The 19,195-nt window shown below is 36.4% G+C and overlaps 1 non-coding gene across 1 annotated transcript; it reads left to right on the forward strand.

Annotated features, from left to right (window-relative positions):
- The first annotated feature begins 825 nt into the window (after positions 1–825).
- LOC124892694 lies at positions 826–932 on the forward strand. Its single transcript, XR_007050385.1, has one exon. It is a non-coding gene; the product is annotated as a small nucleolar RNA R71 (small nucleolar RNA).
- Positions 933–19,195: the final 18,263 nt, after the last annotated feature.

Genomic DNA, 19,195 nt, shown 5'->3' on the forward strand with positions numbered 1-19,195 from the left:
GCCTCCTTTAACTGCAACCCACTTCTTATTATAACTATATTTACCTATTTTGGATTTGCCTCTATATCAATAGGTAAGGCTTCTTGAGGTATTATATTTTGTGCTCTCATAATCTGACCAAATCAAAACTCCAAATTTCTAGTAACCAGCTATTGACTCTTTAACTATTCTACAAACTGTGCTTGATTAGCTAAAATCTGCTTCAGCATCTCCTCCATATTACTTGTTTGAGTGGAAGCTTAATTATTTTAGACCTGCTGTTGATTTTGTTACACTGGTCCCTTATACTGATTTGTGTCCTGTGCCTGATTTCCACCCCATAAGAAATTGGGATGGTTCTTTCAATTTTGATTGTACATGTTACCAAAATTATTGTACATGTTACCAAAATTTTGCTATCCCTGATGATTTGCATTCCCCACATAGTTAATAAAATTTGGGTTAGCCGTACAAGCATTGCTGCATGCTCAATACTTCTATAAACCTCACACCAAGAATTTTCCTGTTGGACTATATTCACTGTAGCTGCTGCTTGTGGAACCCCCAACTTTATGTTACTAAGCTGAGTAAAAAGATGATTTTGCATTGCTACAATCTGCGCTTGTAATGCAGTAAACTGGTCTACCTCTAATACCCCTACAACCTTTTTTGGAGCACTCCTTTAATCAATATGCCAATCAGGATTCCCTTGTGAAATCCTATTCAGCAATATGTACAATCCTCATAAGTCTTCTCAAGAGTAGGTCCACCTGCAGTTGAATCTAAGAGAATCTTGGTATCTAGCTCCAACCCCTCATTGAAAGTATAAATAAGAACATCATTAGATAATGATGGTGAGGGTAATTTCTGAGCATACTATTAAATCTCTCCCAAGCTTGGTAGAGATTCTCTCCCTTTTTCTGTCTAAAACTCAAAATCTCACTTCTCAAATGTGCAGTCTTCCCTGATGAAAAGAATCTAATAAGGAACTTTAGAGCTAGATCTTCCCATGAAGTGATGGAGAGTGGTAGTTCAGCATATAACCACCTCTTTGCTTCCCTAATTAGAGAAGAATGGAAGAGCCTCAATCTGACATAATGAGTATTACCCCTTTAGGAATGTAAGTATCTCTTATTTCCAGGAAGGTCTATATATGCTGTTGTAGGTCTTCATGTGAAAGGCCTGGGAATTTCCCCACTGAATTCAACAATTGCACCATATTCTGCTTCAATTTAAATTGACCACCTGGCTTGGGCTTGCGAATACTATTAGTCACATGGTTCGTGAGTGGGATTGTCACCTCACAAATGGGTAGAGCAACTAGTTGAGCAGGAACATCTGGGATAACCAGAGTTGGGATAGTTCTAGCATTTGGATTGATAGGGTCATTTGGATCAACTAGATGAGCCATTTGAACCTATTTAAGGGGATGTTGAGCTCTTTGCCTTTGTTGAAATATTAGTTCTGGTTCTGCAAAAGGCTCTGCCAACTCTTTATATCTCGCCAGTCTTGTAGTCTGCTAATCTTGCAAAAATTCTGCTGCTAAGATCAAGTCTTTAACACTTAAACTTATGATCTAAAATAAAAAATTATACAATTTACAAATTCTACTAGTCCCCGGAAATGGCTCCAAAAACTTGTTGCGACTCAAACACACACGCAAGTGCATGTGATCGTACAAATAATAATTGACTTAGACAATCAAATATCATTCCCATAAATACTAAGCATCTAGAAATCAACCAATTTTTAGTTTTAAACAATAAGGTATTAAGTGTTTCAAAGTATCAAGATGATTGTGAAATTATGAATAAAAAAGTAAATTAATAAATAAGAAATAACAAGTTGTGACAAAAGAAAGCAAGCAAGTGTTGTAAAAAGTAATGATGAGAATTCAAGGGTTGAGGTATTTCAAATATTCATGCAAATCTCTATTCTTATCACAGTCTAATTGGTTGTCGGGTTGTTGTTCGCAAGGTTTATGCTATGATTTGGGTCTCCTGACCTTAAATTTTCTATCTATTGAATATTTCAACTATAATTCCTGCTGAGAAGAAACCATTCATCTAGATTCATAAAGTTATCTTCTTGCAATTGAACCAAGCAAGGCTTCTAGGTATATCCCTATCCTAGATGGTAATTCAAACCCCTTATTTCATAAAAGGATAAGAACCTTGCTCCTTAATTTCTTCATTCTATCCTATGATTATCCTCCCTGATTCGCATAGAAATATAGGTTTATTTCAATGGTGGCCACTCATCAAAATAGTAAGATCAAGAAATTAAGAACAACCTAGATGATAATCCAAAAAGAAACTATGATAAAAGAATATCAAAGAGTAATCATTTTCTTGGCCTTAACCTCAAAACAAAGGTGTTTAACCGCTTATGTTTGAATTCAACATAAAAAATAAGTAATTAATCATACCCAAAATTAATCTTGAAGTAAAGAAGTTCAAAAGTTTATCTACGAACCCTAAAATAGAGAATTTTATGCTTTTCCGCCGCTTCTATGCTTGCCAAGAGTCCTTGAAATTTTATTCACATTTTGATTTTATACTAGGCCAAAATTTACCTTGGGCTGGACTTTATCATGCATCGCATGCTTCATCTCAGAGTACTAGAGTATGCGCCGCATGATGTATTCCATAGAAGTAGAGCGTGCATTGCCTTCTAAATGCATGAACACACTGGAATTTAGTTCTTCAAATCTTTCTAAGGCATCAAACCCCTGAAGTGGAGCATGAAATACACGCAAATTGCATGCTCCCGCTGGAATTTGTCTCTAAAAATTTGGACAAGGTATAGAACACCTGAAGTGGAGCATGCGACGCACGCAAATCATATGCTCCCACTAGAATTTGTCTTCAAAATTCTATTTAAGTCCTGGGACCCCTGAAATAGGGCATGGAACACATGCAAATTGCATTGCCTCACTGGAAATTGTCTCCATGTATTTTTCTAAGGCAAAAATTCCATTCCTTATGGCTCGTTGCTCCGCTAACAAATCCAACTTTCCATCTATGCTTTTCGACTACTTCCAATGTCTGCAATACTCAAAATAATCAACTCAAAGCATCAATCATCATATGTTTCCCATTGTGTATCCAATTTAACCAAAATATATCAATAATCCATCCTGCATTACTAATCATGTACATTAGCTCATATCATGTAATTGTACACTAAACACAATAAAAACAGACAATTTAGCTTATAAAACTAGGACTATTTTGGGTGATATTGGCACCGGGACATATAAATATGCCCAAGATCAATAAATATGGATATGGAATGTTTTACTATTATTCTAGTTGATTAGTTATCTTATACAATGATATTAGAGAAGATTCAGGTTCTATTCCATACCTTGACTTTAAGTAATTGTCTTACAATATATTGTCCTTATATTATAATTTAGCTCTGTCGGCCGATGATGCCTACTGAGTACCTATGTTTTGGTACTCATTCTACACTTCTGTACCTTTTTGGTGCAGACCTGAGTTCTAGCTGCCATCATTAAGTTGCGATCTTATGGTGTTGATCATCAGGAGTAGGGTGAGCTCTTGAAGTTTAAGTTTCCCTTTTTCCCTTCTATCCTTGTTTTAATTTTTTTATTCGAGACGAATGTATAAGACCATTTAGGACTATTAGATGTTGAGTTGTAATTTCTATTGTTGAATGTAGAGATACTCTTGTACTAATACTATTAGGTCATGGGATTCGTTTTCGAATATTAGTTGTTTCTTTGTGTAATGTCTCCTTTATATTGTGTTCCCATATAGGGTCCTTGGTGGACATTTCTACCAAGGTAACCCGTTGCATTAGCTCCGAGTTACGATGTTAGCTTACCTACTAGTAGGTTATGGTAGGTGTTATCATAACTCTGAAATTGTGTTGTGACAAAAGGTAAGGTTTTTGTCATGGGAAATGGTTAGGAAATGAATAGGTGGTGAGAACCTTGTGAAAGTTGTAAAGAGGTACTACATGTTTTGATGTATAAATCATATCATGGGTATACAAGTTATAGGCTTAAATGTTATGGTTGGTAGATATACCAATAGTTGTGTTGGGTACTTAGGATATGCTTAGGTGTTTCAGTTATAGTGGTTGGATATGGTTTGTCCATGTCTTTAACTCATGGTTCCCATATTATAATGGTGATGGAAATAGAGTGGTGTTATGAGATAGAAGTACGGAGTGGAGCCCGGTGGCCTAGGTTAACTCCTTTTAGCATTGGATAGGCTTGAACATGTAGGTGGTGCATAGCCAGAATCAAGCTTTCATAGTGGTGTGTCTTGCTAAATTGTAAACCAAATTAGACATGCCCTTTAACATGAGTCCATTTATCTAATAATCTATGTGTTGTGTTGGGGTGAGCTGTGGATGCTCCTTGGTTGGTTGGTTCCTTTGGGTGGTACTGGTATCTCGAGTTCTTTATTCTTTTGGGAAAGTCCTGATCTTAGATTGGTAAGTTTGTTGGTTGCGAACAAATAAGGTATGGCTTCGGCAAAGGTTCCATGGTGGAACTGAAGGTCCGAGAAAGTCATTTGGGATACAAAAGTGGACATGGAGTCCAAGTATCTGTGTTGGTTCTTCCAAAAACTCATGTGTAGGGTATGTGCTCTTTATCACATCTTGGTTCATAACTTGGTTAAAGGTGAGGAATAGTTCCTCTTGCATCTTTGTTTTCTAACTTAGTTAGAGGCCGGAATGAAGGTGTTGGGGTGTACATCCTGTTTGGGTTATGTAGTGATCTTCTCATCTTGGTTTGTGTTCTTATCCTCTATTTTGGTTGGGGAAAAGTTTGATATGTGTTAAGGTGTTATCTTGTGCTTGTCCTTACCCTTACCCATTATTCAATGATGAATGATCCTAGTGAGGGAGAATGAAACACCCCAAGTCTTGGACCCTTGCAAAATTTACAAGTTTTTAGACTCACTAGGCTTGGTACGACTCAAGGATACCACTCATACCCTTTGGATAAGAGTTAGGGGCTGCCTTTAGAGTTCACTCGTATAACCCCCCAAATATGGTACTCAAAATTCTACACAGTTCTCATGACCCTGAAGCACTACAAGCTAACCCATGACCGATATCTGTACTTATGCACTGTATAACATACTAAATATAATGCGGAAATAGAGGCTGAAAGGACATAAGGTTCAAAACAGCATGACTAATTAAATATAACATCTGAGGGGGGTAATAAAATACCCAAAACTGAAATATTATCTGAAATACTGTAGTTTGAAAATCCTCTAAAACATAAATGTCTGGATAAGGATTTAATGGGACATGTCCCCAACTACTCCAACTTATAAATTAATTAATGAGATAATAAATAAGAGATCAGGTCCTTGGAAGATAAGGACTCACTGCTAACTCTGATTGCTGAGACTGGAATACTCGTGCTTCTGAACCTATGGTATAATACACCATAGCGCAAATGCATCAGCACTTTATAGGCTAAGGAATAAAGAAGTTCCCTTGATAAAAGTTCTATGGTAGAATCAGTATGTTGAGGGAGATACTTGGGAAGCAGAAGCAGATATGGGAGCCAAGTCCACTCATCTTTTCTCCACAAACTCAGATTTAGGTTGAGGTAACAATTTTTCTTAGATTGACTCTTTTTCGTTCTCAGTTTTAGCTATGTAACCATTCTCATTTCATTGCATGCATTTACGAAATCAGTTCAGTTCATGTATCATGCTTTAGACTCAGTTATGTAATTATGTTCCAAGTCATGCATGTTCAGTATATGACCTCAGTTGTCTTAGTATTCTCAGTCTAACTAGTCTCATTCGAATGACGAATGTTCCCAAGGAGGAGATATTGTAATACCCCATAATATTCTAAGCTTGATTCAGCTCTTAGTTGCATGCTTAAGGGGTACAGGGCTTGAAAATTTCATTAAGTGTTGAGGACTTGGTCATTTTAAAGACCCCTAAACTTTACAGATTTTTATTTTGTTCTTCCCTACCACAAAATGTTGGTTTTTGAGTTGGTTCATTTTTAGGGAGGTTAAAAGTATGTCTCGGGATAGTATTGGGACTTTTAGACGAGGTTTGGGACGTGTTTGGATAGCTAAAATAGGGAAGCCTTGTGATAGCCCCGTGGTGCGAGGGTGGCTCCACAGGTGAGGGAGTTTGCGATGCGATGGTGGCTAGACCCACGCAAGGGTCGCGGAACGCCAAGGGTATCCCACCCATCTTATTGGTTTAAGTGCTTTAAGGGCATTTAAGTCATTTTTTTCAACCTAACTCATCCTTAACACAATTTGGGGCTTCCAAAAGGAATTTTTTTGCCCCTTTTCCTCTAAATTACTCTCATGAAACCCTTCTCTTTTCCTAAGAGCAAAACCCAAGCTCTTTCTCAAGAAATCAATAGTTCAAGCTTCTAAGTTTAAGAAACACTCAAGAAATCCTCAAGAAGCTAGCTATTAAGGTATGTGGGGTATTCATCCATGGGTTCCATTCACCCATAGAGCCCAAAAACCTCTTATTTCATTAAAATATGAGTTTTTCCATCATTATGATGTTGCATATGTTCAAAATGAGTTTAATTCATGCTTTTCCCTAGTTGTTTGACTCAATTCATGTCCTAGTATGATTTTATGGAAAGTTAGGTTATCTCATGTTTCAAGTTTCCATTTTCTCATGTAGTATTCAATTGAATTTCATGTCATAATATCGAATTGTGAATTTAGCCATGAAGCCATGTTGTTTCTCATGTATTAAGACATCCCCATGTTTAAGCCCATACTTTTCACTTAATTGGTGGGGTGTTTATGTTTTGGGTCTTTGAACCATGATCCTATACTAAAGTTTTAGGCTTTAATATTTAATTTACGATCATTCAGTACTGGCGGGTTATGAACACCTGATACCTACGTGTTTACCTACATTTTAGATCTTTCAAGTAATGATTTCAGTTAAATCATAAATATTACAATTTACTCCGTTGTTATGATCATGATGAGCAATGTCAGTTTTTATGCTAGTTGAATTTAGTTCATCTCAGTACCAGTGTCAGTTCAGTTGGAAGTAGGACTTAGCATCGAGCGAACCCAGGGGTGGGGGGTTCACCTGCCAGTAGAGGGTGTGACCTTAGTAGCAATCCATGAGTTACAGAATACGTAGCTAGTGTAGGTTTGAGATGTCTATCTGCCAGTTGAGGGTTGACGTATATCTCATGAGAGCACCTGCCAGTAGTGTAAATTCAAAATCTTAAATTCTCAAAGAAAAATACATAAAGATGTAGAAGAAAAGAATAAATCAATTTTCTCTGGCCTCCACGACGGCTCTAAGCTTTCTCTAATAAAAATTTTACAGGTTACTTCTCCAAAAATTGTCAAAAGTTTCATCATAACTATTTTTGTGAAATATTTACAGGTGTAAACAAACCCAAAATAAAATAACTGAGTCCACAATAGACCAGAAAATAAAAGTTCAGCCCAAATTGGACTGGATTGCATCAAAACAGTGTCAGTAGCCACTTGCATCGAGAATCTGCCACATGACTGTGAATTCCGCTACAATTGCTATTGTAAATTTCACTTTTCATAAATAGAAAATAATATTATTATATTCAATTCAATCTATTAAGCTACCTGCTTGATTTCCTTGTATAACTTCTTGATTTTAATTTTATTTTTTCTTTAACTTTCTTCATCTTCACACCAATTTAATCTTACAAATAAAAATATAATATTACAAATAATCCATAAAATTTATGCTCAAGAAGAATAAATAAAAATACTAAATATGAGGCAAATAATGACTAAATATATGTAATTTTGATCTCACATATCTTCAAAAAACCTCAATCTTCTCCTTCAAACCCATCCACCCCACCCGTCTCTTTATACAAAACCCCCTTCTTTGTCCTTCAAGCACATCCCCACACTTCCTCCGTCTTCTTTTTCTTCGTCCCCACCCTCCACGACCCCCTACCCCCCCCCTCTTTCTTCTTCTTTTTTTTTTTTTTTTCAAAATTCTCTTTTGTTTCTTCTTCTACAAAATGCCAATTTCCTTCCTCCTTCAAGCCCAACCTCTTATACACCTCAATTCTCATTTTTTGATTTTTTTTAATTATTTCTTTTGGTCTAGATAAACTAAAGAAATCAAACTCATCAATGAAAATAAAAGGGGGTTGTATTTTATAAAGATTAGGATTTTCTAAGGTCAAATTTTAGTTCTTTAATTGGCAAAAAATAAATTTAATCCATGGAGAAGACATTAATGGAGATGGGGTACGTTTATGGAAGAGGGAGAGAGGGGAAGAAATAAATTAAAATTCAAATAATTTTTGATGTAGCAAGGATGTGGCGCATGTGTGATACATCTTCCATAGTGAGACTGGTATTGCAATCTTAGGATGACATTTAATTCAATTTAAAGTTGTTAAGGGGGATATATAATTACCCGTGATGTTAAGGTCTTAAGTAAGTTATGCTGACAATTTCAAAAGTGAAATGATGTGTGTGTGTGTATATATATATATACACATATATCATGTAGTATGTACGTAGTAGTCAAAAACTAACTAAGTCTATCCAAGTATATTGAATAATACGTTGATATCATATGATCGATGTAATAATATACTGTTGAAGGTATAATAATACGGATAATTCATCAGAGTATATATGTTGTATTATGGGGTAATTATATACTTGTGTATATGTGATGTATATAGTACATATTTAATTAGAACCTGATAGTAGAGAGAGAGAGAGAGTATGCAATCTTGTGTATTGGTGTAAGTCAAAAGCTAACTGAATGTATCCATGTATATATTGAATACTTTCATTTGAAATGATCAAAGTAATAATATACTATTGAAGTTATAAAAATATAAGCTAAATTAACCGATGATTCATCAAAGTATATATGAAATACATTGTATTATAGGGTAATATACTCGTGTATGTGATATATATATATATATATATATATAGTATGTATTTAGAATCTTAGTAGATAAAGTGTGTATAATTGTATACACACACATATATATAAATGTATGTATGTATATCTTATGTATTGATGCACATAGTCAAAAGCTAACTAAATATATTCAATTATATATTGAATACATTGATATCATAAGATTGGGCTAATAATATATTATTGAAGTCATAATAATGTTAGTTAAATTAACTGATAGGTCATTAGAGTATGTGTGAAATAAGTTGTATTACAGGGTAATATACTTGTGTATATGATGTATATAGTATGTATTTCAAAGCTGATAGTTAATCAAATATATTTATATATACGTACATCTCGTATAGTGATATATATATAGTACATATTTCGAAGATGATAATCAATCGATAAATATATATATATATATATATATATATATATATATCGTGTAGTGATGTATGTAGTAGTCAAAAGCTCGTTAACTGAATCTATATATCCAAATATTTTGAATAATACTATTACACCCCAACTTAGGATAAGGAGTCCCACATCGGCAAAATACAAGAGAGATGTTGGGTATATAAGTAAGCAAGCCTTACTCCCTAGTGACGCATTTTAAAGTCGTGCGCGTCTGGGCCCAGAGCGTACAATATCACTAGTGGGTTGGGGAGTCACAGGGTTCTCTCGGGCCTTAATGGTTCGGGATGCTCGTTATGGCAAGGGCCTCAGCTCGGGTTGTGACAAGAATGGTATCAAAGCCTCTCCTTTGTTACCCCTGTTAATGTGGGCCAGAGTTCAAACTGAGTATAGGCAAATATCGTTAGGCGAGGTAAACCTCAGTCCTGAGTCCAGGAAAATCCCATTCGGTGGGGCAAACCTTAGCGAGGATGCTGAGTCCATAAGGGGGTGTTTGTAACACCCCAACTTAGGATAAAGAGTCCCATATCAGAAAAACACAGGAGGGATGCTGGTTATATAAGTAAGAAAGCCTTAATCCCTAGTAACGCGTTTTAAAGCCATGCGTGTCTAGGCCCAAAACAAACAATATCACTAGTGGGTTGGGGAGTCATAGAGGTCTCTCGGGCCTTGATGGTTTGGGATGCCTATGTGATTTTAGCTTCCCAGTATTCTTATCTTAATCAGTCTAATTCGAGGATGAATGTTCCCAAAGGGGAGATATTATAATACCTCGTATTATACTTAGCTTAGTTCAACTCCTAGATGCATGCATAAGAGGCTTAAAGCCTGAAAATTTCACTAAGTGTTGGGGACATAGTTTTATTTTTGGCTTCTTAACGTTGAGGATTTTTAAATTGGTTTTTCCAATCCCAAGACATAGGTTTTTGAGTTAATTCATGTTCAGAGGTGTAAGGAGCATATCTCGAGAAAGTTTTGAATTTTTTGAATGAGGATTAGGTCGTTTTTGGATTTCAAAAATAGTAAGTCACCAAGATTGTGCCGCGTCACGGTGCCTATGGCGATGGGCCCCTTACCGCATCTCGATACTCCCTCAAACCGCAATTCAGTTATGATTTTAAATGATAGAGGGGCAATTATGTCTTTTTCCCTCAATCCAAGTCGTCAAATTATGACTTATATCACCAGATTGGGCATTATTTTCCCCTTTTCTTCAATCCTCCTCTCAAAGGAATCCTAATCATCTCCCAAGTTCATCAATTTCATTTCTTTATCTCTAAGAAAACAAAGAATTCAAGTTCCCCAATCCAAGAACATTCAAGAAAGCAGCAAGATTGGTGTTTCTCTTTCAAGCTTAAGGGTTTAAGGTATGTGTGATGCTCATCCATGGGTCCTTTTCACCCATGGAGTCCACATATCCCCTTTTGATATCAAATTATGTGTTTTTACATGTTTATGCTGAACTATCTCCATGAAGTTGTTATTGATTTTGATTACAAGTTATGTTAGAAGTGTTTTTCGATGGAATGAGCCCTTATATGATTTGAATATGGAAATCCTCATGTTATATCTCTATTTCATGGTTTTAGTATTGTAACTATATTTTCAATCATATACTTTACCCATCCCATGCTTAAATTCATGACTCCCATGTGTTTGATGAAATGTCTAAATGTTGGGTTTTGGGAAAAAAATCCTTTATTATGGTTTTTAAAGCTTCATATATCCTTATGGTTATTTTCATTCAGTGCTGGAGAGTTATGTAACACCTCAACTTAGGATAAAGAGTCCCATATCAGAAAAACACAGGAGGAATGTTGGTTATATAAGTAAGCAATCCTTACTCCATAGTGACTCATTTTAAAGCCATGCGGGCCTGGGCCCAAAGTGGAAAATATCACTAGCGGGTTGGGCCGTTATATGGTTTCTTGGGCTTTGATGGTTCAAGATGTCCGTCGCGGCCAGGGCCTCGTCTCAGGTCATGAAAAAAATTAGTCTAGGCTCAGAGTAGACAATATCACTAGTGGGTTGGGGAGTCATAGGGGTCTCTCGTGCCTTGATGGTTCGAGATGCCCGTCATGGCCAGGGCCCCAGCTCGGGTCGTGTCAAGAATGGTATCAGAGCCGCTCCTGTGTCAGCCCTATCGATATGGGCCAAAGTTCAAACTAAGTATAGTTAAATCCTGTTAGGCAGGGCAAACCTCAGTCCTGAGTCTAGGCAAATCCTATTCGATGGGGCAAACCTCAGCGAGGATGTTGAGTCCATAAGGGGGGTGTATGTAACACCTTAACTTAAGTTAAGGAGTCCCACATCGGCAAAACATAGGAAGGGTTCTGGTTAAATAAGTAAGCAAGCCTTACTCCTTAGTGACACATTTTAAAGCTGTGCGGTTCTGGTTCCAGAGCGGACAATACCACTACTGGGTTGGGGAGTCACAGGGGTCTCTCGAGTCTTGATGGTTTAGGATGCCCGTCACGACTAGGCCCCGAATTTGATTCGTGACAAATACGTTGATATCATACGATAGAGGTAATAATATACTATTGAACTTATAATAATGTACGCTAATTAACTAATAATTCATCAAATTAATATGCTGTATTACGAGGTATATTACCATATTTAAAAGCTAATAAACCAAAAATTCATTCTAGTATACGAAATGCATTGATGTCATTATACAATTGCTGAAATAAACTACTAGTGTTAATATGATGATGAATTTACTAATTATCTGACTTATATACATTGTATTAAATTATTTGTTTGTTATTATAAATATTTATTAAAATTTTTAATAAAAGGTTTTCAAATAATTAATTTTTTTTTAAATAAACCGACTACTTGTAGTTGATTTTCTCAAAAATAAATCCCAAGAATTTAGTATCTAATTACATAGAATCCCGGTTGTTTTCATAATACGTAAGATCTCTATTTTTTATTCATTATCGCGATACATAGCTAAGACTCGCGATGCATCACCATCTAATACATAAGTACCGATACATAATTCTTATGTATTACTATAATAAAGATACATTCAGATTCATAAGACTTATATATCAGAAGCACAACAAGCATTCTGATACATGTGTTTTTGTAGATTTTCAATCAAACACATTTTTCTTATGTATCTGTAACCTACTATTCAATAAAATACATAGCTCTTGTACATTTGGTGAAGCATCGCATGATGTATCTTCTTGTCCTTTTCTACCAGATACATCATTATTATGTATCTCTGAACTTTCCTAATAGATGCATCATTCTTATCTATCTTCATTAAAATCTTCATCTTCAACCTCCATTGACGAATCTCCAAACTCCAAGAATTCCTCATGACTTGAACTATCTTGTACGTCGCCATGGGTTCGATATGTGATGATGGAAGACGCAGTAAACTCATCTAATTCGAGATATGTACATGAATTTTGTATGAAGTTTGAGATCTGTATATATATTCAAGATATTATGGTATAGGACGCCATCGTGGACCACTCTCCAGTCACACGCAATCACTACTAAAATATAATTTTTTAGTTTGCAGCAATAGCAGCTCTAGCGAGAGAGCTCCAAAACCCATATTTGTTATTGAGATTTGGGAATAGTGACGGAATAAAATGAAATGGGTATGCAACCTCTTCATAGCAATAAGATTCATTATTAAGGCAAAAGTCTATTGATTTTACTGCAGTTTGGCAGAAAGCGATGGCAAATAGGAGGTAACGGTGGTGGGTTTTAAAAAAGAAAGAGATAAATAGTGTTAATGGAGACAGCAATGTTGTTGCTGTAATGGGTTATTTTTTTGTTCGAATTTTTGTTATTGCTTGTTTAGTGATGTATCATTGATTTGGGGATAAAAATTACAATCCGAGATTTTTTAAATTATGGTAAGGGATTGGAATTTGAGGTAATAATGATAAGTTAAGGTATGATGTTATGTAAAATTTTCAATTTTTTAAATATCCAACCCAACTGACCTGCCCCAATCCATCCTAATTATCCATTTTGTTTACCCTAACATCTTATATCTCACTCTCAAATAACTCTCTCTCTCTCTAACTGCTTGTCTCTCATAGCAATGTCGTGACAACCATTACTGCCGATAGACAACAATGAAGAAGCTACCAAATCTCATCTCTCTCCTCCTATAATTAATAGTCTCTATCTCACCAATGACCCCAGCAGACGTTGATGCGTCAACGCCGCTGACGGACGAACAACAACTCTGATGCGAGCCTCCTTTTAAACGAACTAAAAAGGTAAGTAAGGAAAGTAAAAGAAATAAGGGTTAGAATCTGAAACATCCCAAATTTTTATCCTTGATATTTTCTTTACTTATGGGCTTACTGCTCAAACTACGACTCACCCAATGAGTCGTACGATGTCATTACGGGTCGTAGGACCCTAATCGTAGCCTAAGCAGTGTGATGCCTAAAATATTCTGTCTTGCCTATGATTTGACCAAACTATTCTTAATGTCTGAGTACAAGTCGTAAGGTACGACTCATAACCAGACTAGTGTGGGTGCCCAAGGTGTTCTGTCTTGAGTATGACTAAAACGTAACTAGTCGTATGGACTCTTTACAAGTTATTTGGTCCTTCCATAACCAGACCAGTGTTGATGGCCGTGAACACTGTCCAGCCTACGACTAAGGACCATGAGTCATAGGGTGACCCTACGAGTGGTAAGGTCACTCATAGCAATTGGGCGATAAATTTTAGTCTTTTTATTTTAAGGGCATTTTTGACATTTTTCTTTTTCCCTAAAACATAACCCACGACTTAATACCCTCTTGGGATATCATTATCACTCTAAAACAAATTGAAATAATTTCTCAATCTCTCTTAAATTCTCTCAAGCAAAACACTTAGGGTTTCCCAAGGGTGATTCATTAGATCTCTCAAGGGTGATTTCTTCTTTAAATTCCCTGGTGCTTAAGGTATGTGACTCTACCATTAAATTTGTTTTACTTAAAGAATGAAATTATATGATTGTTTATGTGAATTTGAATATGTTTTTTGATATGGGTAGAGGGTTTTGAAATGAATGTTTTTTTTATTATTTTCCCATGATTTATTATGTATTGTCCATTCTTTATATATGGTTTTAAACTTGTGAGGTGCATGGGCATGGTGAATAAATTAGGGGATTATGATTTCCCTAAATTTTGTGAATATTGACAATTGAATTGGTAATAACCCCAATCCAATTTTGTGGAAGTGGTTTTGAGTAAGAGTAAAATTGCATTGAACTACTTTTGGGACAATTGCATGATGTAAACAGGTTATTGAAACATGAAGGTTTGATTTGATGAACCAAAGGGAGTCGGTGTTCCCCCACATTATATTAAGGAAAAAATGTAGTTATTTTCCCGAGTTAATGGAATTAAAATGCCATGATGATGTTACCTTGCAAGTGTAGTCGGTATGATGATGCCAATAATGTATGCTTAAATGTGTATTATGGTTCAATGAATGGAAATGTGTGATAAATATTTTAATTAGGCTTAAAAGAGGGATGTGTAGCTGGGTCGTGAAAGTAGTGATCGCAGGGGACCAATATTAGAAATTGTATTTGCCCGTGTGGGGGTCTAAATAGCCTGGGGTTCGAGTCCCTTTGCTTATGACCAGGTGGTTCGACTCCCCCTTACTATATGATTGGGAGGTTTGAGTCCCCCATATGGACATTTCCAGGTTGGTGATGTGCATGCAACGGGTGAAAGATGTGAAGAATAAAATAGGTTGAAATTGGGTTGAGGCTGAGTAAGAAGTTTTGGTACTCAGGTCAGGGTAGAGGTCAAAAAAATAGTGGTTGTGATGGAAGGTAGTTGTCTAAGAAGAGGTGGGGAAATTTTATTTCTGATTCTACAGTTAGTGTCTCTATCCTATGATTTCCGACGATTGCCGCTTTTAGAATAGTGTTGGGGTCAGGGCACAGGCTGCCCAGTCTCAGTCTAGTGGAGCTCAGTCAGCTCCATCTTTTCCCCCTTGTTGATTCTGTAGGTAGGTAAATAATGGATTTAGTGAGGAGAGGAGAAATCAGTGTTTTAAGTATGGTTAATTGGTCCACATATAGCGGGATTATCCCTCAATCAGAGTCGTTACTAGGGCTAATAAGGTTCCGATCACCATATCTTCAGCTTCTACACCAAAGGGTGCTACTTCTAGCTCCGGTACTAGTCAAAATTGGCTCTATGCTCTTGCCACTCTTTAGGAATCTGAGGAATCTCCGGATGTTGTCACTTGTATGTTATAACTCTTTTTTTTGTGATGTGTATTGTCTGCTTGATCTGGGGCTACTCTTTCTTATATGATGCCACATATGCCTGTTCATTTCGATTTTGGTCCTGAGAGTATTTCAGACCCCTTTTCTGTGTCCAACCTAGTGGATGATTCTATGGTTGCTAGGAGAGTTTATAGGGGTTGTGTGATATTTATCTGTGGTAGGGAGACCTTGGTAGACTTGATAGAATTGGATATGGTCGATTTTGATGTTATCTTAGGGAGGGATTGGCTCTATTTATGTTATGTGTCTCTAGATTATTAGATTCGAAGGGTTAGTTTCCAATTCCCAAATAAACTGGTGATTGAGTGGGAAGGTAATCCCTTAGTGATGGGATGGTTCATTTATGATCTTAGAGATCGAAAGTTAATTTCCAGGGGGTGTATCTATCACTTGGTTTGAGTTAAAGATTATAATTTTGAGGGTCCTTCATTGCAATCTATCCTTGTGGTCTGTGAGTTACTCAAAGTGTTCCTCGATGATCATCCTGGTGTTTCTACTGATTGGAAGATTGATTTTGGGATTGATCTTCTTCCAGACACTCATCCTATCTATATCCCTCCCTATAGAATGGCTCCAGCAAAGTTGAAAGAATATAAGGAGCAGTTAAAAGATCTTCTTGATAAGGGATTTATTCATCCTAGTGTTCCCCCATGTGGTGCTCTTGTCCTCTTCGTGTGGAAGAAGTATGAGTCCCTTCGAATGTGTATAGATTACCGCCAGTTGAATAAGGTGACAGTAAAGATTAAGCATTCTCTTCCTAGGATTGATGAACTATTTGATTAGCTTTAGGGTGCTAAGAACTTCTCTAAGATTGACCTTCTGTTAGGTTATCATCAGTTGAAGATTAGGGAGATGGATATCTCTAAGACTTCTTTCTGAACCCGCTATGGTCATTTTGAGTTTTTAGTGATGTCCTTCGATTTGACTAATGCACCGATAATATTTTTGGATCTTATGAACCTTGTATTTTTTTAGTTTCTGGACTTGTCCGTTATTATGTTCATTGATGATATTTCGGTATACTCAAAAAGTAAGGTGAATCGTGCCAATCACCTCTGTATAGTATTTCAAACCCTTAAGGATCAACGATTGTATGCTAAATTCTCTTAAGTGTGAATTCTGGTTGAATGGTGCGACCTATCTGGGATATATGGTGTCTAGTGTGGAGATCATGGTGGATCCACAGAAAGTTGAGGCAGTTATGAAATGGCCTAGACCCATGACTCCAACTGACAGTCGAAGTTTCTTGGGCTTGGTCGGATATATAGGAGGTTTGTGGAGAGTTTCTCTTCTATTGTTGCCCTATTGATTAGATTGACTCAGTAAATGGTAAAGTTCTTGTGGTTGGATGCTTGTGAGGGTAATTTTGAGAAGTTAAAGAACAAGTTGACTTCGACTCTAATTTGCCTCTACCCAAGGGTTTTGTGATTTATTGCGATGCTTCTCGATGGGAATGGGCTGTGTGTTGATGCAGTATGGTAGGGCTGTGGCCTATATTTCTAGACAGTTAAAAGTTCATAAGAAGAATTACTCGACACACGACTTAGAATTATTGGTTGTGGTCTTTGCCTTGATGATCTGGCGACACTACTTGTATAGAGTTCACGCTGACATTTATTTTGATCATAAGAGATTGCAGTATGTGTTTGATGAATGGTAAATTTACCACTCATTGACATCCAAATTCATGCATACTACTATGGTTAAATTGTGTAAATGAGATGAATTTGTCATTTGAATGCACTAATTCCCATGGTTTGCAGATTTTACAGGTAATTGGAAGAAATGAAGCAAAGTAAGCTTAAAAGAGAATAAAAAGGGCAAAGTTAGTGCAAAAGTTGGAAAATCCAAAGCAGGGATTGACCCTCAGTTACTGCGATCACGGTCTGAGGGTTATGACCGCAAATAGTCAAGACCCAGTCAAATCTTAGTAATCGTGATTGGCTCATTGCGATCGTGATGACATGGAAATCTTCTAGGGGCAGATTGCTAAATTCACACAACTGGTTCCAATTTTCAAAAGGGAAAAACTCTTGCACAGTTGATACATCTTCCAGATAGAATTCAATTTTTTTTGTGGAGAAAACCCTACTAATTTGGAAAAGACAATTGTTGCAAAGTTTTTCATGAGATTTTAGTTGTGAATTGAGATTAAGGCATTGGAATTATTATATTTTTGTTATCGATGGAAGCATTTGATGCTTACTTAGGTATATTTCCTTTCTCTAATCTCATGAGTAGCTAAATATTTATCTTGGGATTATGTTTAAATAGGGTGCTAATGAGTATGGGTATGAATTGTTAGTTTCGATTCTTAGTTAATGATGTTGGGTTTCCTTAATACTTGATTGTTGTATTGGAATTTGTAGGTGAAATCCCTAATTTTTCTAGATCCCACACCATCCTTGAAAGAGGGATGTGGGTGATGAGTATTAGTGAACAATAAAGTAGATTGTAGCTTACTCCTTAACAGTGTCTGGGAAATAAGGATAGTCTGTGGGTTTGCTATGTCTTGGACATCATCCTAGAAATAGGGATGTCAAATTTAGGTTTTAGGTTGATTTTTTTGACACACCCATGAGGTATTCGAAAGAATCTATGGGTTAAATTTTGGTGTTTTGTTGGAAGACTAACACCATAGCCTCTAACCTAGCCTACCCATACATTCATTAACTAGAATTGGAATTGCACTCTCATGCACCCATACACTAATTATCCCTAGAAAAGCATAGCCCCAAGACTTTTATCTCATTGGAATTTAACCAAAAATTGTTGCTCTCACTTAGTATCACAAGTTAATTTTGTTCAAACAACGTTTAAATCATACCCCCCCTTCAAATTTAATTTATGTTTTGCTTTAAGTGTACATTACGGGTCAACACTTAGTAACTATCAACATACATAAGATTTGAAAACTAGTTACATATGGGATTCGAACCTTACTCAAGTTAGGTTATTATATTGAAAAAAATCATCTTTCCCCAAAATAATGGAGTAAGTTAAGCGTGATCAAAATGGCGCCATTGTCGGGGAGTGAAACTTAGTTTTCGCTTATGTGGTGTTGATAGTAACTTTGGGTTCACCCATATTGTTTGTTATTTACTTTGTTTGTTGTTTTTGTTTCATTTTAGGTGAATTAAATATTGTCCACGACACAAAGAGTGATCATGGAAGCAATGTCGAAACCTTTTATGGTCTCCTTGATGACGAGGACTACTTCCATGATGCGGGGCATACTAGTGCCATCCGTATCCCTCCAAATGAAGGGAATGGGGTATTCCACATCATGAGTGTAATTTTACACATACTACAAATGTAATGTCTCTTTGGGGGTCAAGCTCATGAATACCCAAATCTACATTTGAAGAATTTTGTGGAGGTATATGCTCCCTCTCATATCGCTCACATCTCATAAGAGTCCATACGATTACGCTTTTTTTTGTTCTCTCTAATGGGTGAGGCATATTATGGTTAAGTTATCTTCCTGCTGGGTCTTTCATATCATGGGTAAAACTTACTGATGCTTTCTCAGATCGATATTTCCCACCATTAAAGATGTTGAAGTTGCGGGATGAAA

The sequence above is a fragment of the Capsicum annuum genome, chromosome 1, assembly GCF_002878395.1.
Source record: "Capsicum annuum cultivar UCD-10X-F1 chromosome 1, UCD10Xv1.1, whole genome shotgun sequence".
Taxonomy (NCBI): domain Eukaryota; kingdom Viridiplantae; phylum Streptophyta; class Magnoliopsida; order Solanales; family Solanaceae; genus Capsicum; species Capsicum annuum.